At 37.7% G+C, this 20,490-nt stretch overlaps 2 non-coding genes across 2 annotated transcripts; one reads left to right on the top strand and one right to left on the bottom strand.

Annotated features, from left to right (window-relative positions):
• The first annotated feature begins 356 nt into the window (after window positions 1–356).
• On the top strand, window positions 357–464 carry LOC112761382 (small nucleolar RNA R71). Its single transcript, XR_003181779.1, has one exon. It is a non-coding gene; the product is annotated as a small nucleolar RNA R71 (small nucleolar RNA).
• Window positions 465–11,455: 10,991 nt separating this feature from the next.
• On the bottom strand, window positions 11,456–11,563 carry LOC112761394 (small nucleolar RNA R71). The gene has a single exon (XR_003181789.1). It is a non-coding gene; the product is annotated as a small nucleolar RNA R71 (small nucleolar RNA).
• Window positions 11,564–20,490: the final 8,927 nt, after the last annotated feature.

Genomic DNA, 20,490 nt, shown 5'->3' with positions numbered 1-20,490 from the left:
TCAGGATCATAGGCTTCTTCTTCATGAGAACCCTCTTGAGTACTGTTGGATGCAGCTTGCATTCCATTCAGACTCTGAGAAATCATATTGACTTGCTGAGTTAATATTTTGTTCTGAGCCAATATGGCATTCAGAGTATCAATTTCAAGAACTCCCTTCTTCATAGGCGTCCCATTATTCACAGGATTCCTTTCAGAAGTGTACATGAACTGGTTATTAGCAACCATGTCAATGAGTTCTTGAGCTTCTGCAGGCGTTTTCTTTAGGTGAATGGATCCACCTGCAGAAGTATCCAATGACATCTTTGATAGCTCAGATAAACCATCATAGAATATATCCAGGATGGTCCATTCTGAAAGCATGTCAGAAGGACACTTTTTGGTCAACTGTTTGTATCTTTTCCAAGCTTCATAGAGGGATTCACCATCTTTTTGTTTGAAGGTTTGAACATCGACTCTAAGCTTGCTCAGCTTTTGAGGAGGAAAGAACTTGGCTAAGAAAGCCGTGACCAGCTTATCCCAAGAGTTCAGGCTATCTCTGGGTTGAGAGTCCAACCAGATTCTAGCTCTGTCTCTTACAGCAAATGGGAAAAGCATGAGCCTGTAGACTTCAGGATCTACTCCATTAGTCTTAATAGTATCACAGATCTGCAAGAATTCAGAATTGAGGTTTCAGCTCAAAGTTGTTTGCTCCAATGGCAGGAATGGAGATGCTTCTTCCATGTAAATTGGAATTTGGTGCAGTAAAGTCACCAAGCATTCTCCTTGCATTGTTGTTGGGTTCGGCTGCCATTTCCTTTACTTGTTCGAAATTTTCAATCAAGTTGTCTCTGGATTGTTGTAATTTGGCTTCTCTTAATTTCCTCTTCAGAGTCCTTTCAGGTTCTGGATCAGCTTCAACAAGAATACCTTTTTCTCTGTCCCTGCTCATAAGAAAGAGAAGAGAAAAAGAAAAGAAGAGGAATCCTCTATGTCACAGTAAAGAGGTTCCTTATTGTTAGTAGAAAAGAAGAAGAGAAAAAATCTGAACTCAGAGAGAGAGAGGGTTTGGATTTTTGGTGGTGTGAGGAGGAGATGTTAGTAGATGAATAATTAAATAAAAGGAGATGAGAGAGAAGGAATTTTCAAAAATAATTTTTGAAAAAGAGTTAGTTGATTTTTGAAAATAGTTTTTGAAAAAGGTTAGTGGTTTTTCGAAAATTAGGATTTGAAACTTAAAATAATTAGTTAATTAAAAAGAAATTTTGAAAAAGAGGGAGATATTTTCGAAAATTAGAGAGAGAGAGTTAGTTAGGTAGTTTTGAAAAAGATAAGAAACAAACAAAAAAGTTAGTTAGTTAGTTGAAACAAATTTTGAAAAGATAAGAAGTTAGGAAGTTAGAGAAGATATTTTGAAATCAAATTTTTGAAAAAAAGGTGAGATAAGAAGATATTTTTGAAAAGATATGATAAAAATTAGTTTTGAAAAAGATTTGAATTTTTAAAATCACAATTAATGACTTGATTCACAAGAAATCACAAGATATGATTCTAGAACTTAAAGTTTGAATCTTTCTTAACAAGCAAGTAACAAACTTCAAATTTTTGAATCAAAATATTAATTGTTAACATTACTTTCGAAAATTATGTGATAGAGATAAGAAAAATATTTTTGAAAAATATTTTGAAAAAGATTTTTGAAATTTTCGAAAATAATGAAAAAGTTATGATTTTTGAAAAAGATAAGTTTTTCAAATTGAAAATTTGACTTGACTCATAAGAAACAACTAGATTTTTAAAAATTTTGAAAAAGTCAATTCAAATTTTCGAATTTCATGAGGAGAAAAAGAGAAAGATATATTTTTTTTTTGATTTTTGAATTTTATGATGAGAGAAAAAAACACTAAAAAGATGCAATGCATGAAATTTTTAGATCGAAACATGTGATGCATGCAAGAATGCTATGAATGTCAAGATGAACACCAAGAACACTATGAAGATCATGATGAACATCAAGAACATATTTTTGAAAAATTTTTTTAATGCAAAGAAAACATGTAAGACACCAAACTTAGAAATCTCTTATGTGTAGACTCTAACAAACGAAAAATGCATATGAAAAACACCATACAACACAAAACAAGAAATCATCAAGATCAAACAAGAAGACTTACCAAGAACAACTTGAAGATCATGAAGAACACTATGAATGCATGAATTTTCGAAAAAAAATGCAAGATGCATATGCAATTGACACCAAACTTATAACATGACACATGACTCAAACAAGAAACAGAAAAATATTTTTGATTTTTATGATTTTCTAATTTTTTTGGATTTTTTCGAAAATTATTTGTAAAAGAAAAAATAAAGATTCCAAAATTTTTAATATGAATTCCAGGAATCTTGCATTCTTAGTCTAAAGCTTCAGTCCAGGAATTAGACATGGCTTACTAGCCAGCCAAGCTTTCAATGAAAGCTCCGGTCCAAAATACTAGACATGGCCAATGGCCAGCCAAGCTTCAGCATGTAAATCAGGAACAGCAGTAGGTGGATTAGCAACAACTAGCTTGCTCTTGATAACAAATTGCTAGCCTCAGTCCAAATAAATTTAGACATGGCTTTACAGCCAACCAGGCTTTACATGCTTCATGAAACACTAGAATTCATTCATAAAAATTTTGAAGCCATAGAATAATTTATTTTTGAAAACATTATTTTTATTATTATTATATTTTTTTTTTCGAAAACAAAAAAAAAATTTTTGAAAGATTTTTGAAGAATTTTTGAAAACAAAACAAAAAGAAAATTACCTAATCTGAGCAACAGGATGAACCGTTAGTTGTCCAAACTCAAACAATCCCCGGCAACGGCGCCAAAAACTTGGTATGCGAAATTGCTACTCAGGTTGTGAATTGTTGTTCGAAATTGATTCCCTGGCAATGGCACCAAAAACGGATGCACAGAACCATGGTCTAAACATATCTTCACAACTTCGCATAACTAACCAGCAAGTGCACTGGGTCGTCCAAGTAATACCTTACGTGAGTAAGGGTCGAATCCCACGGAGATTGTCGGTATGAAGCAAGCTATGGTCACCTTGTAAATCTCAGTCAGGCGGATATCAAATGGTTATGGAGTTTTCGAAAATAATATAATAAAATAGGGATAGAAATACTTATGTAATTCATTGGTGAGAATTTCAGATAAGCAAATGGAGATGCTTTCGTTCCTCTGAACCTCTGCTTTCCTACTATCTTCATCCAATCAATCTTACTCCTTCCCATGGCTGGCTTTATGTGATACATCACCATTGTCAATGGCTACTTTCGGTCTTCTCTCGGGAAAATGATCCAAATACCCTATCACGGCACGGCTAATCGTCTGGAGGCATCACCCTTGTCAATGGCTTCATCTTATCCTCTCAGTGAAAATGGTCAACGCACCCTGTCACGGCACGGCTATTCATCTGTCGGTTCTCGATCATGCTAGAATAGGATTTACTATCCTTTTGCGTCTGTCACTAACGCCCAGCAATCGCGAGTTTGGAGCTCGTCACAGTCATTCATTCATTGAATCCTACTCGGAATACCACAGACAAGGTTTAGACTTTCCGGATTCTCTTGAATGCCGCCATCATTCTAGCTTACACCACGAAGATTCTGATTAAGAGATCTAAGAGATACTCATTCAGTCGAAGGTAGAACGGAAGTGGTTGTCAGGCACGCGTTCATAGGGAATGATGATGATTGTCACGTTCATCACATTCAGATTGAAGTACGAATGAATATCTTAGAAGCGAAGCAAGATGAATTGAATAGAAAACAGTAGTACTTTGCATTAATCCTTGAGGAACAGCAGAGCTCCACACCTTAATCTATGGAGTGTAGAAACTCTACCGTTGAAAATACATAAGTCATAGTCCAGGCATGGCCGAGAGGCCAGCCCTCAAACGTAATCTAAGATAGCATACAACTGATCAAAGATACCTAATACAATAGTAAAAGGTCCTATTTATAATAAACTAGCTACTAGGGTTTACAGAAGTAAGTAATTGATGCATAAATCCACTTCCGGGGCCCACTTGGTGTGTGCTGGGCTGAGCTTTAACTTTCCACGTGCAGAGGCCATTTGTGGAGTTGGACGCCAGGTTTTGATCCATTTCTGGCGTTCAACTCTGGTTTTTGATCCCTTTCTGGCGCTGAACTCCAGAATTGGGCAGAGAGCTGGCGTTGAACGCCAGTTTACGTCATCTAAACTTAGGCAAAGTATAGACTATTATACATTGCTGGAAAGCCCTGGATGTCTACTTTCCAACTCAATTAGAAGCGCGCCATTTCGAGTTCTGTAGCTCCAGAAAATCCACTTTGAGTGCAGGGAGGTCAGAATCCAACAGCATCAGCAGTCCTTCTTCAACCTCTGAATCTGATTTTTGCTCAAGTCCCTCAATTTCAGCCAGAAAATACCTGAAATCACAGAAAAACACACAAACTCACAGTAAAGTCCAGAAATGTGAATTTAACATAAAAACTAATGAAAATATCCCTAAAAGTAACTAGATCCTACTAAAAACATACTAAAAACAATGTCAAAAAGCGTACAAATTATCCGCTCATCATCCCTCAATTTCAGCCAGAAAATACCTGAAATTACAGAAAAAGACACAAACTCATAGTAAAGTCCAGAATTGTGATTTTTGCATAAAAACTAATAAAAATATAATAAAAAGTAACTAAAACATACTAAAAACTATGTAAAAACAATGCCAAAAAGGGTATAAATTATCCGCTCATCAGTGGCTTCGGCTATCATACCTATCGTCAAAGGGAAAACCGTGAGGCTTTGTGTGCCAAAGCAGACAATATCGTGCTAGCGGGTGGTCTGGGCTGTTACAGTCTCCAAACTCTCTAAGACCACTCATAGTTTCATAACTGAAACAAGGTCCTCCATCAGAAATTTGGATGTACAAGTTGGCCAACTGAGTAAGAGAATCCCTGAGACTCCTTCTAACACTCTTCCTAGTAACACTAAAGTAAACCCAAGAGAAGAGTGCAAGGCCATCACTACTGAGGCTGAGACCGAACCTGAGGAGGACAAGTTGGCATTGAACGCCAGTAAGGAAGACCTTACTGGGCGTTCAACGCCCCAACTGGCACAAGAGCTGGCGTTGAACGCCAGGAAGGAGGTCCCTCTTGGGCATTCAACGCTCAAACTAGCAGAGAAGATGGCGTTGAACGCCAGTGAAGATGTCCCCACTGAGCGTTCAATGCCCAAAAAGCCACAAGAAGTGGAGTTGAATGCTAGTAAGGGTATTCCTACAGAGTATTCAACACCCACTGATGAAGTTCCTATCCAAGAATTAAAGGAAGCCAAGGCTCATGTGGAGACCATAGAGGTCCCGTTGCAAGCCCTCTTGCAATTCCTAAGCTCCAATGAATACTCATCCTCTGATGAGGATGAGGAAACTAGGGAAGAGCAGGTTGCTCGGTACCTAGGAGCTCTCATGAAGCTAAATGCCAAGCTATTTAGAGTAAGGACATTAGAGGAAGAACCTCCATTGCTTACCAAAGAACTTAATGCTTTGGTTCAGCAGAAGCTGCCTCAGAAGCTTCTGGATCCCGGACACTTCCTAATTCCTTACACCATAGGCACCATGACCTTTGAAAAGGCTCTGTGTGACCTAGGGTCAAGTATAAACATCATGCCACTCTCTGTGATGGAGAAGTTGGGCATCTTTGAGATACAAGCTGCAAATATCTCACTAGAGATGGCAGACAAGTCAATGAAAAAGGCATATGGCCTTGTAGAGGATATCTTGGTAAAGGTTGAAGACCTTTACATCCCTGCAAACTTTATATTCTTAGATACTGGAAAAGATGAGGATGAATCCATCATCCTCGGAAGACCTTTCCTAGCCACTGCCAATGCTATCATTGATGTAGCAAAGGGAGAATTGATTTTACCACTAGGGGAGAAGCACATCTTGTTCAAGATGCCTGATAAACCCCATTTTTAGGGTTTATCATGTGTTGAATTTAGAGTATTTTGATAACCTTTCCTCACATTTATTCAATGAAATAGCATGATTTTGTGATTATCTCCTTATTTGTGCTTAGATGTGAAAACATGCTTTTTATACCTTTAACTTGATGATTTCTTATCTTCCTTTGATTCCACTAGATGCCTTGATGTGTGATGAGCGGATAATTTATACGCTTTTTGGCATTGTTTTTACATAGTTTTCAGTATGATTTAGTTAGTTTTTAGTATATTTTTATTAGTTTTTAAATAAAAATCACATTTATAGACTTTACTATGAGTTTGTGTGTTTTTCTGTGATTTCAGGTATTTTCTGGCTGAAATTGAGGGACCTGAGCAAAAATCATATTTAGAGGTTGAAGAAGGACTGCAGATGCTGTTGGATTCTGACCTTCCTGCACTCAAAGTAGATTTTCTAGAGCTACAGAACTCCAAATGGCGCGCTCTCAATTGCGTTGGAAAGTAGACATCCATGGCTTTCCAGAAATATATAATAGTCCATACTTTGATTAAGGATAGATGACGTAAACTGGCGTTGAACGCCAGCTTCATGCTGCATTCTGGAGTCAAACGCCAGAAACAGGTTGCAAAGTGGAGTTAAACGCCAGAAACAGGTTACAAACTGGCGTTCAACTCCAAGAAAGACCTCTACACGTATAAAGCTCAATGCTCAGCCCAAGCACACACCAAGTGGGCCCCAGAAGTAGATTTCTGCATTGTTTACTCATTTCTGTAAACCCTAGTAACTAGTTTAGTATAAATAGGACTTTTTACTATCTTTGTAAGGGATCTTTGATTAGTTTTTATGCTATCTTAGACTTTCATGGGGGCTGGCCATTCGGCCATGCCTGGACCATTATCACTTATGTATTTTCAAACGGTAGACTTTCTACACACCATAGATTAAGGTGTGGAGCTCTGTTGTTCCTCATGAATTAATACAAAGTACTATTGTTTTTCTATTCAATTCAAGCTTATTGCTATTCTGAGATATCCATTCGCACCCAAAAATATGATGAATGTGATGATTATGTGACGCTCATCATCATTATCACTTATGAACGCGTGCCTGACAAACACTTCCGTTCTACATGCAAACAAGCTAGAATGAATATCTCTTAGATATCTAATACAGAGGACCGAGTCCGAGATATTAGAATCTTTGTGGTATAAGTTAGAACCCATGGATAGCCATTCTTGAGATTCGGAAAGTCTAAACCTTGTCTGTGGTATTCCGAGTAGGATCTGGGAAGGGATGGCTGTGACGAGCTTCAAACTCGCAAGTGCTGGGCGTAGTGACAGACGCAAAAGGATAGTAAATCCTATTCCAGTATGATCGAGAACCGACAGATGATTAGCCATGCAGTGATAGCGCATTGGACTATTTTCACAGAGAGGATGGAAAGTAGCCATTGACAACGGTGATGCCTGATGAGCGGATAATTTATACGCTTTTTGGCATGGTTTTTGGTATGTTTTTAGTACATTTTAGTTAGTTTTTATTATGTTTTTATTAGTTTTTAAATAAAAATCACTTTTCTGGGCTTTACTATGAGTTTGTGTATTTTTCTGTGATTTTAGGTATTTTTTGGTTGAAATTGAGGGACCTGAGCAAAAATCTGATTCAGAGGCTGAAAAAGGACTGCAGATGCTGTTGGATGCTGACCTTCCAGCACTCAAAGTGGATTTTATGGAGCTACAGAAGTCCAATTGGCGCTTTCTCAATTGCGTTGGAAAGTAGACATCCTGGGCTTTCCAGCAATATATAATAGTCCATACTTTTCCTGAGATTTGATGGCCCAAACAGGTGTTCCAAGTCAGCTCAAGAATTCTGGCGTTTAACTCCAGAACTGGCACAAAAGCTGGAGTTAAACGCCCAAACTGGCATAAAAACTGGCGTTTAACTCCAACAAATGTCTCTACACATGAAAGCTTCAATGCTCAGCCCAAGCACACACCAAGTGGGCCCCAGAAGTGGAATTTTACAATAAACACCCTAGCTTACTCATTTTCTGTAACCCTAGGTCACTAGTTTACTATAAATACTACTTTCAGTGATTCATATTGTACCTCATGACATTATACACGTTTCATATTGTATCTTCTACGGCATGAGTCTCTAAACCCCATTGTTGGGGGTGAGGAGCTCTGCTGTTCTTCATGAATTAATGCAATTACTACTGTTTTCCATTCTATCACGCTTGCTTCTATTCTAAGATATTCATTCGCACTTCAACCTGATGAATGTGATGATCCGTGACAATCATCATCATTCTCACCTATGAACGCGTGCCTGACAACCACCTCCGTTCTACCTTAGATTGAATGCATATCTCTTAGCCTCATGATTCAGATCAGAGTCTTCGTGGTATAAGCTAGAATTATTGGCGGCCATTCCTGAGATCCAGAACGTCTAAACCTTATCTGTGGTATTCTGAGTAGGATCAGGGAAGGGATGGCTGTGACAAGCTTCAAACTCGCGATTGTTGGGCGTGTGACAGACGCAAAAGGATCAATGGATCCTATTCCAGCATGATCGAGAACCGACAGATGATTAGCCGTGCGGTGACAGCGCATTTGGAACATTTTCACTGAGAAGACGGGAAGTAGCCATTGACAACGGTGATGCCCAACATAAAGCTTGCCATGGAAGGAGCCTTGCGTGCATGAAGAAGAAGATAGTAGGAAAGCAGAGATTCAGAAGACAAAGCATCTCCAAAGCCTCAACCTGTTCTTCATTACTGCATAACAAGTATTTATTTCATGTTCTTTTACTTTTTACAATTAAATCTGAGAATTATTGATATCCTGACTAAGAGTTACAAGATAACCATAGCTTGCTTCAAGCCGACAATCTCCGTGGGATCAACCCTTACTCACGTAAGGTATTACTTGGACGACCTAGTGCACTTGCTGGTTAGCTGTGCGGAGTTGCAAAAGTGTGATTGTAATTTCGTGCACCAATGCCCTACATAAAGCTTGCCATGGAAAGGAGTAGGAATGATTGGATGAAGACAGCAGGAAAGCAGAGGTTCAGAGGAACAAAAGTATCTCTATACGCTTATCTGAAATTCTCACCAATGAATTACATAAGTATCTCTATCCTAATCTATGTTTTATTTATCTTTTAATTATTAAAACTCTATATCCATTTGAATCCGCCTGACTGAGATTTACAAGGTGACCATAGCTTGCTTCAAGCCGACAATCTCCGTGGGATCGACCCTTACTCACATAAGGTTTATTACTTGGACGACCCAGTGTACTTGCTGGTCAATTGTGCGAAGTTGTGACAAAGAATTAAGATTATGAACGTGCGTATAAAGTTTTCAGTGCCGTTACCAAGGAATGGAACCGTCATGATTTTTGTGCACCAAGTTTTTGGCGCCGTTGCCGGGGATTGTTCGAGTTTGGACAACTGACGGTTCATCTTGTTGCTCAGATTAGGTAATTTTATTTTAATTTTAAGCTTTTTATTTCTTATTTTCGAAAAATACAAAAAAAATTTCTTCTTTTTTTCGTTTTTCCCAATTAAATTTCGAAAAAAAATAAAAAAAAAGTTTAATAAAATAATAAAACCAAAAATATTTTGTGTTTCTTATTTGAGTCTAGAGTCAAGTTTTAAGTTTGGTGTCAATTGCATCTTTTTAATTTTCTAAAAATTATTTTCGAAAATTTCATGCATTGCATTCTTCATGATCTTCAAGTTGTTCTTGGCCAGTCTTCTTGTTTGATCTTCATATTTTCTTGTTTTTCATATGCATTTTCAATTTATTAATGTCTAAAGAATAAAAATTTTTAAGTTTGGTGTCTTGCATGTTTTCTTTTCTTGAAAATTTTTCAAAAATAAGTTCTTGGTGTTCATCTTGACATGCAAAGTGTTCTTGGTGTTCATCTTGACATTCATAGTGTTCTTGCATGCATCACATGTTTTTATCCAAAATTTTCATGTATTGAGTCTTTGGGTTGTTTTTCTCTTTCTTCATTGAAAATTCAAAAATCAAAAAAATACCTTTCTCTTATTTCACTCATAATTTTCGAAAATTTGATTTGATTTAGTCAAAAATTTTTAAAATTTAGTTATTTCTTATGAGTCAAATCAAATTTCCAATTTAAAAATCTTATCTTTTTCAAAAATCAAATCTTTTTCATTTTTCTTTCATAATTTTCAAAAATTCCAAAATGATTTTCAAAAATCTTTTTCTTATTTTGTTTCATAATTTCAAATCTTTACTAACAATTAATGTGATTGATTCAAAAAAAATATTAAGTTGTTACTTGCCTATTAAGAAAGGTTCAATCTTTAAACTCTAGAATCATATCTTTTTAGTTTCTTGTTAGTCAAGTAATCAACTTTAATTTTCAAAATCAAATCTTTTTAAATTTCTTTTTCAAATCTCTTTCAAATTAAGTTTCAATCACATCTTTTTCAAAATCAATTTCAAAATCTTTTCTAACTTCCTTTCTAACTTCTTACCTTTTTAAAAATTGATTTCAAATTTTTTTAATCAATCCTATCTTTTTGTTTCAATCATATCTTTTTCAAAACTACCTAACTAATTCTCTCTCTCTAATTTTGAAAATCCCTTCCCCCTTTTTCAAATTTCTTTTTTTTTAACTAATTGTTTTAATTTTTAATTTAATTTGATTTCAATTTTAATTTTCAAAATTTAACTTTAAATTTTATTTTTAATTTAATTAATTTTTGAAATTCCCTCTCTCTCATCTCCTTCTAATTATTTATTTATTTACTAACACTTCTCTTCATCTCAAAATTCAAACCCTCTCTTCCTCTTGGTGTTCGAATTTCTCTTCTTCTATTCTTCTATTCTTATACTCACATACAGGAATCTCTATATTGTGACATAGAGGATTCCATATTTTCTTTTCTATTTTCTTCTTTTTCATATGAGCAGGAACAATGATAAAAATATTCTTGTTGAAGCTAATCCTGAACCTAAAAGGACTCTGAAGAGGAAGCTAAGGGAAGCCAAAGCACAACTCTCTGGAGAAAATCTGACAGAAATTTTTGAAAAAGAAGAAAACATGGCCAAAAATAATAACAATGCAAGGAAGATACTTGGTGACTTTACTGCACCAAATTCCAATTTACATGGAAGAAGCATCTCAATCCCTGCCATTGGAGCAAACAATTTTGAGCTTAAACCTCAATTAGTTTCTCTGATGCAACAGAACTGCAAGTTTCATGGACTTCCATCCGAAGATCCTTTTCAGTTCTTAACTGAGTTCTTGCAGATCTGTGATACTGTTAAGACCAATGGGGTTGATTCCGAGGTCTACAAGCTTATGCTTTTCCCATTTGCTGTAAGAGACAGAGCTAGAGTATGGTTGGACTCTCAACCTAAAGATAGCCTGAACTCTTGGATAAGCTGGTCACGGCTTTCTTAGCCAAGTTCTTTCCTCCTCAAAAGCTTAGTAAGCTTAGAGTGGATGTTCAAACCTTCAAACAGAAAGAAGGTGAATCCCTCTATGAAGTTTGGGAGAGATACAAGCAACTGACCAAAAAGTGTCCTTCTGACATGCTTTCAGAATGGACCATCCTAGATATATTCTATGATGGTCTATTTGAGCTATCAAAGATGTCACTGGACCATTCTGCAGGTGGATCCATCCACCTAAAGAAAACGCCTGCAGAAGCTCAAGAACTCATTGACATGGTTGCAAATAACCAGTTTATGTACACTTCTAAGAGGAATCCTATAAGTAATGGGACACCTAAAAGGAAGGGAGTTCTTGAAATTGATACTCTGAATGTCATATTGGCTCAGAATAAAATATTGACTCAGTAAGTCAATATGATCTCTCAGAGTCTGAATGGATTGAAGGAATCATCCAACAGTACTAAAGAGGCATCTTCTGAAGAAGAAGCTTATGATCCTGAGAACCCTGCAATAGAAGAGGCGAATTACATGGGTGAACCCTATGGAAACACCTATAATCCCTCATGGAGAAATCATCCAAATTTCTCATGGAAGGATCAACAAAAGCCTCAACAAGGCTTTAATAATGGTGGAAGAAACAGGTTTAGCAATAGCAAACCTTTTCCATCATCCACTCAGCAACAGACAGAGAATTCTGAGCAGAATCCATCTAGCTTAGCAAATATAGTCTCTGATCTATCTAAGGCTACTTTAAGTTTCATGAATGAAACAAGGTCCTCCATTAGAAATTTAGAGGCACAAGTGGGCCAGCTGAGTAAAAGGGTCACTGAAACCTCTCCTAGTACTCTCCCATGCAATACAGAAGAGAATCCAAAAAGAGAGTGCAAGGTCATTGAATTAACCATCATGGCCGAACCTACAAGGGAGGGAGAGGACGTGAATCCCAGTGAGGAAGACCTCCTGGGACGTCCAGTGATCAATAAGGAGTTTCCCTCTGAGGAATTAAAGGAATCTGAGACTTATCTAGAGACCATAGAGATTCCATTGAACCTCCTTATGCCATTCATGAGCTCTGATGAGTATTCTTCTTCTGAAGAGAATGAAGATGTTACTGAAGAGCAAGTTGCCAAGTACCTTGGTGCAATCATGAAGCTGAATGCCAAATTATTTGGTGATGAGACTTGGGAAGATGAACCTCCCTTGCTCATCAATGAACTAAGTGATCTGGATCAACTGAGATTGCCTCAGAAGAAACAGGATCCTGGAAAGTTCTTAATACCTTGTACCATAGGCACCATGACCTTTGAGAAGGCTCTATGTGACCTTGGATCAGGGATAAACCTCATGCCACTCTCTGTAATAGAGAAACTGGGAATCCTTGAGGTGCAAGCTGCCAGAATCTCATTAGAGATGGCAGACAACTCCAGAAAATAGGCTTATAGACAAGTAGAGGACGTGCTAGTAAAAGTTGAAGGCCTTTACATCCCTGCTGATTTCATAATCCTAGACACTAGGAAGGAAGAGGATGAATCCATCATCCTTGGAAGACCCTTCCTAGCCACAGCAAGAGTTGTGATTGATGTGGACAGAAGAGAGTTAGTCCTTCAACTGAATGAGGACAACCTTGTGTTTCAAACTCAATGATCTCCTTTTGTAACCATGGAGAGGAAGCATGAAAAGCTTCTCTCACTGTAGAGCCAACCAAGGCCCCATAGTCAAACTCTAAGTTTGGTGTTGGGAGGTCACAACCAAACTCTAAGTTTGGTGTTGAACCCCCACATTCAAACTCTAAGTTTGGTGTTGGGAGGTTCCAACCTTGCTCTGAACATCTGTGAGGCTCCACGAGAGCTCACTGTCAAGCTATTGACATTAAAGAAGCACTTGTTGGGAGGCAACCCAATGTTATCTAATTATATTTATTTATTTTCCATTGTTATTTTATGTTTTCTTTAGGTTGATGATCATGTGAAGTCACAAAAACTACTAAAAAATCAAAAACAGAGTGAAAAATAGAATGAAAAATAGCACACCCTGGAGGAGAACAGTCTGGCGTTTAAACGCAAGAAACAAGCATCTGTCTGGCATTTAACGCCAGAAACAGGCACCAAGCTGGCGTTTAACACCAGAAACAAGCATCTACCTGGCGTTAAACGCCAGAACAGAGTATGGAAGTGGCGTTTAACGCCAGAAATAGGCAGCAGTCTGGCGTTAAACGCCAGGATTGCATGTATAGGGCGTTTTACACGTCTAAAGGGTACAGGGATCAAAAATCCTTGACACCTCAGGATCTGTGGACCCCACAGAATCCCCTCAGGATCTGTGGACCTCACAAGATCCCCACCTAACCCTATTCTCTCCTCTTCACACCTTTTTATAACTCTCTTCCCCAAATGCCCTTCACCAATCACTTCAATCACTCTTTCCCATCACCCCCTCACCACTCACATCCATCTTCTCTTCCCTATAAACCCCACCTACCTTCAAATTCAAAATATTTTCCCCCCCAAACCCAACCTTAAATGGCCGAACCCTAAACCCCTCCCCACTTATATATAAACCCCTCATTCTTTCTTCTATTTTACACAACACAACCCTCTCTTCTTCCACTTGGCCGAAACCTACTCTCTCTCCCTCTCCTCCATTTCTCTTCTTCTTCTACTTCTTTCTTTCTTCTTTTGCTTGGGAACGAGCAAACATTTTAAGTTTGGTGTGGTAAAAGCATTGCTTTTTGTTTTTCCATAACCATTTATGACACCTAAGGCCAGAAAAACCTCTAGAAAGAGGAAAGGGAAGGCAATTGCTTCCACTTCTGAGTCATGAAAGATGGAGAGATTCATCTCAAAGGTCCATCAAGACCACTTCTATGAAGTTGTGGCCAAGAAGAAAGTGATCCCTCATGTTCCTTTCAAGCTCAAAAGGAATGAGTATCCGGAGATCCGATTTGAGATTCAAAGAAGAGGTTGAGAAGTTCTCACCAACCCCATTCAACAAGTCGGGATCCTAATGATTCAAAAGTTCTATGCAAATGCATGGATCACAAGGAACCATGATCAAAGTGTGAACCCAAATCCAAAGCATTGGCTTACTATGGTTCGGGGAAAATACTTAGATTTCAGTCCGGAAAATGTAAGGCTGGCGTTCAACTTGCTAATGATGGAAGAAAACGCATGCCCCTACACAAGAAGGGTCAACTTTGATCAAAGGTTGGACCAAGTCCTCATAGACATATATGAGGAAGGAGCTCAATGGAAAATTGACTCAAGAGGCAAGCCGGTTCAACTAAGAAGGCATGACCTCAAACCAGTTGCTAGGGGATGGCTAGAGTTCATTCAACGCTCAATCATTCCTACTAGTAACCGATCTGAAGTTACTATAGACCGGGCCATCATGATCCATAGTATCATGATTGGAGAGGAGGTGGAAGTTCATGAGATTATACCTCAAGAACTTTACAAGGTGGCTGACAAGTCCTCCACTTGGGCAAGGTTAGCCTTTCCTCACCTCATATGCCACCTCTGCAATTCAGGTGGAATTGACATAGAGGGAGATATCCTCATTGAAAAGGGTAAGCCCATCACTAAGAAAAGGATGGAGCAAACAAGAGATCATGGACCTCAACATGAGCATGAGGAGATTCCTCACCATGAAATCCCTGAGATGCCTCAAGGGATGCACTTCCCTCCACAAAACTATTGGGAACAAATTAACATTTCCCTAGGAGAATTAAGTTCTAACATGGGACAACTAAGGGTGGAGCACCAAGAGCACTCCATCATCCTCCATGAAATTAGAGAAGATCAAAGAGCTATGAGGGAGGAGCAAGAAAGACAAGGAAGAGACATAGAGGAGCTCAAGAGCACCATTGGTTCTTCAAGAAGAGGAAGACGCCACCTTCACTAAGGTGGACTCATTCCTTAATCTCCTTATTTATTTATTTTCCTGTTTTTCAATTTTTGAGCTTTATGTTTATTTATATTTGTGTCTTATTACATGGTCATTAGTGTCTAAGTGTCTATGCCTTAAAGTTATGAATATGAATCCATCACCTCTCTTGAATGAAAAATGATTTAATTACAAAAGAACAAGAAGTACATGGTTTCGAATTCATCCTTGAAACTAGTTTAATTATTTTGATGTGGTGGCAACACTTTTTATTTTCTGAATGAATGCCTGAACAGTGCATATGTCTTTTGAAGTTGTTGTTTATGAATGTTAAATATGTTGGCTCTTGAAAGAATGATGAAAAGGAGACATGTTATTTGATAATCTGAAAAATCATAAAAATGATTCTTGAAGCAAGAAAAAGCAGTGAATACAAAAGCTTGCAGAAAAAAATATGTGAAAAAAAAATGGCGAAAAAAGAGAAAAAGAAAAAGAAAAAGCAAGCAGAAAAAGCCAAAAGCTCTTTAAACCAAAAGGCAAGAGCAAAAAGCCAATAGCCCTTAAAACCAAAAGGCAAGGGTAATAAAAAGGATCCAAGGGTTTGAGAATCAGTGGATAGGAGGGCCTAAAGGAATAAAATCCTGGTCTAAGTGGCTAAACCAAGCTGTCCCTAATCATGTGCTTGTGGCGTGAAGGTGTCAAGTGAAAACTTGAGACTGAGCGGTTAAAGTCAAGGTCCAAAGCAAAAATAAGAGTGTGCTTAAGAACCCTGGACACCTCTAATTGGAAACTTTAGCAAAGCTGAGTCACAATCTGAAAAGGTTCACCCAGTTATGTGGCTATGGCATTTATGTATCCGGTGGTAATACTGGAAAACAAACTGCTTAAGGCCACGGCCAAGACTCATAAAGTAGCTGTGTTCAAGAATCAACATACTGAACTAGGAGAATCAATAACACTATCTGAATTCTAAGTTCCTATAGATGCCAATCATTCTGAACCTCAATGGATAAAGTGAGATGCCAAAACTATTCAAGAGGCAAAAAGCTACAAGTCCCGCTCATCTGATTAGAGCTAAGTTTCATTGATATTTAGGAATTTATAGTATATTCTCTTCTTTTTATCCTATTTGATTTTCAGTTGCTTGGGGACAAGCAACAATTTAAGTTTGGTGTTGTGATGAGCGGATAATTTATACGCTTTTTGGCATTGTTTTTACATAGTTTTCAGTATGATTTAGTTATTTTTTAGTATATTTTTATTAGTTTTTAAATAAAAATCACATTTCTGGACTTTACTATGAGTTTGTGTGTTTTTCTGTGATTTCAGGTATTTTCTGGCTGAAATTGAGGGACCTGAGCAAAAATCAGATTTAGAGGTTGAAGAAGGACTGCAGATGCTGTTGGATTCTGACCTCCCTGCACTCAAATTGGATTTTTTGGAGCTACAGAACTCCAAATGGCGCGCTCTCAATTGCGTTGGAAAGTAGACATCCAGGGCTTTCCAGCAATGTAAACTGGCATTGAACGCCAGCTCCATGCTGCATTCTGGAGTCAAACGCCAGAAACAGGTTGCAAAGTGGAGTTAAACGCCAGAAACAGGTTACAAACTGGCGTTCAAATCCAAGAAAGACCTCTACACGTATAAAGCTCAATGCTCAGCCCAAGCACACACCAAGTGGGCCCCAGAAGTGGATTTCTATATCATTTACTCATTTCTGTAAACCCTAGTAACTAGTTTAGTATAAATAGGACTTTTTACTATCTTTGTAAGGGATCTTTGATTAGTTTTTATGCTATCTTAGACTTTCATGGGGGCTGGCCCGCCTGGACCATTATCACTTATGTATTTTCAAATGGTAGAGTTTCTACACACCATAGATTAAGGTGTGGAGCTCTGCTGTTCCTCATGAATTAATACAAAGTACTACTGTTTTTCTATTCAATTCAAGCTTATTCCTATTCTAAGATATCCATTCGCACCCAAGAGCATGATGAATGTGATGATTATGTGACGCTCATCATCATTATCACTTATGAATACGTGCCTGACAAACACTTCCGTTCTATATGCAAACAAGCTAGAATGAATATCTCTTAGATATCTAATACAGAGGACCGAGTCCGAGATATTAGAATCTTCGTGGTATAAGTTAGAACCCATGGATGGCCATTCTTGAGATTCGGAAAGTCTAAACCTTGTCTGTGGTATTCCGAGTAGGATCTAGGAAGGGATGGCTGTGACGAGCTTCAAACTCGCGAGTGCTGGGCGTAGTGACAGATGCAAAAGGATAGTAAATCCTATTCCAGTATGATCGAGAACCGACAGATGATTAGCCATGCAGTGACAGCGCATTGGACCATTTTCACAGAGAGGATGGGAAGTAGCCATTGACAAAGATGATGCCCTACATAAAGCTTGCCATGGAAAGGAGTAAGAATGATTGGATGAAGATAGCAGGAAAGCAGAGGTTCAGAGGAAGAAAAGCATCTCTATACGCTTATCTGAAATTCTCACCAATGAATTACATAAGTATCTCTATCCTAATCTATGTTTTATTTATCTTTTAATTATTAAAACTCTATATCCATTTGAATCTGCCTGACTGAGATTTACAAGGTGACCATAGCTTGCTTCAAGCTGACAATCTCCGTGGGATCGACCCTTACTCACGTAAGGTTTATTACTTGGACGACCCAGTGCACTTGCTGGTCAATTGTGCGAAGTTGTGACAAAGAATTAAGATTATGAACGCGCGTATAAAGTTTTCAGCGCCGTTACCAAAGAATGGAACCGTCACGATTTCTGCGCACCAATGTGTTTGTTAGAGATTTTAGATTGAAAAGGGCTAGGAAAGGATCAAAGGAGTGAAAGAAAAGCATACAAAGTGGAGAAATCATGAAAAGCCAAAGATTTGGAAAACGCCCATGGACGCGCGCGTGCACCATGCGCCTATGCGTGGACCGTGAAATACTCCATGGACGCGACGCGCGCTGTACGCATACGCGCCGAAGGCCTCACATGATTTTTTAAAGAGAACTCGTGCCTGGAAATTTTTGAGGGTTTCTGGCCCCATTTGGAGCTGAGTTTTTGGTGGGAAAAAGATAAAAGGAACCAAGGATTGAAGGGAAAGGCATCATTAGTCTAGAGTTAGCTTAGTTAAGAGTTGAGAGAAAGTTTTAGAGAGAGAAGCTCTCACTTCTCTCTAGGATTTGGATTAGGGTTAGGTCAATAAGCCTAGATTTAGGTTTTAATTCATGCTCTCTTCTACTTCTACTCTTGAATTCTTTGTTGTTACATGTTGTTCTTCAATTCTTTTGTTGTAATTTCTTCTATTTTGTTCTCATGCTTTGTTGTAAATTCACTCTTATCTCTTCTACTTTTCTTTCAATTCAATTTGAGGTAATTCATGTCAATAATGTTCCTTTTTTATTGTTGTTATTAATTCTTTACAATAATTGTTGTTAGATTTCATTCTTGTGTCAAATTACTATGTTCCCCTTTTATACCTTCCAAGTGTTTGTCAAAATGCTTGAGAAGATGTTAGAGTAGAATTTTATATTCTTGGCTTGGGAAGGTAACTTAGGAACTCTTGAGTTGCTAATGTCCAAGTGATTGATAGTTGATAGCCATTGACTCTAGCTCTCACTAATTCAATTAGTGAATAGCTAGGACTTATGGACTTGGATTGATATAGCTCATTTGACTTTCCTTTACTTGTTAGAGGATGACTTAATGGGATTGATCCTTACAATTATCATGTTGTGGTTAGTGATAAGGATAGAGAACCTTAACCACTAAACCTTGCCAAGACCTTTTTGTCATTTGATTTCCTTTATCAATTACTTTTCTTGTTCCCTAATAATAACCCCAAAATATACATGTCCATGGCCAATAACAAGAACACTACCCTGCAATTCCTTTGAGAGACGACCCGAGGTTTAAATACTTCGGTTTATAATTTTAGGGGTTTGTACATGTGACAAACAAATGTTTTTATGAAAGGATTATTGTTGGTTTAGGAACTATACTTCGATGAGATTTCATTTGAGAATTCTAAACCGTCAAAAATCCATTCATCAAAATGGCGCCGTTAGTTGATTACTTTTGATTGCTAGGTTAGTTAGATATGCATGTTTTAGTTGATCCTAGGTTGTTAGGTAGTTAGGATGTGGTTAGATGATATTAGGCCTGATATGTGCTCCGTATTTGTTTACATTTTGAACGATGCATGTCTGTTTGCTGCTATAGTGCCCTGTTTTCCTTTTCTTAATGATCACCACTACTGCCTGCTGAATTCTGCTTGTCAAATTAAGTTTGATGCTGCTTGTATATATGTAATCCTTTCTTTTCATGATTGTTACAACTTTTGGATTCATACACTTGTATTTTGCTGCTATTTGCTATCTGGGAACGTCTGATTTACTGTCGGAATGCTGCCCAGATTTCTAGAAATTGTTGTGTTCTTCAACTTACACCATAGGCATTGAACTTGGCACTCCAGGTTTGAGAGTTACTTACCTCACACCAAGTTCAATCTCTAGGTCACTTTGGCTAGCATCTCTGTGTTTATGTTGCTTCCTGCGATATGCATTGAGCCTTCATGAACTTTCATCTCTCAAGTTACTGAATTGTCTTGTGCTCAAGTCCATAATTAAGCTTACCATTTGAGTTCAACTTGCAATTTTGTTGAATATGGTTCATGCAATTGCAATAATTGACACATTCAACTTGTGTATCTCTTTTTCACTCAAATTGAATTCTAACTTGTCTAGTTACACAAAATGCACTTTTATTTTGTCAACACCAATTATTGCAAACCTAGTGATCATGACATTGATTGATGGCTTGTTCTCATATTAGTTGCTTTTATACAATATCATATTTCATCATCAATGACTGCTTCCTCCCCATGTTTGTGAGTATGCTTGTTACCCATACTTGTGATTCATTGTGATTAAGCAAATGACCATCATACCCCTAACCTTTGAACCATATTTTCTAACTTTTAACTTGCCTAACATGCTGATTCCTCTTTTTAGTTTTCAACTAACTCTTTAACCATTCTTTTTGGGTATGATGCTCATTGAGTTTAATGAACAAGCATGATGTGATTATTGTTTGCATTCTTGGTTTGTGACCTTGTTTTCTTTTCTACCTTGTGATTACTTGCATTCCAAGAATTATCT

The sequence above is a fragment of the Arachis hypogaea genome, chromosome 16 (assembly GCF_003086295.3).
Source record: "Arachis hypogaea cultivar Tifrunner chromosome 16, arahy.Tifrunner.gnm2.J5K5, whole genome shotgun sequence".
NCBI classification, from domain to species: Eukaryota; Viridiplantae; Streptophyta; class Magnoliopsida; order Fabales; family Fabaceae; genus Arachis; species Arachis hypogaea.
Note: the sequence above shows the minus strand (reverse complement) of the source record. Positions and strands in the feature narration are given on the sequence as shown.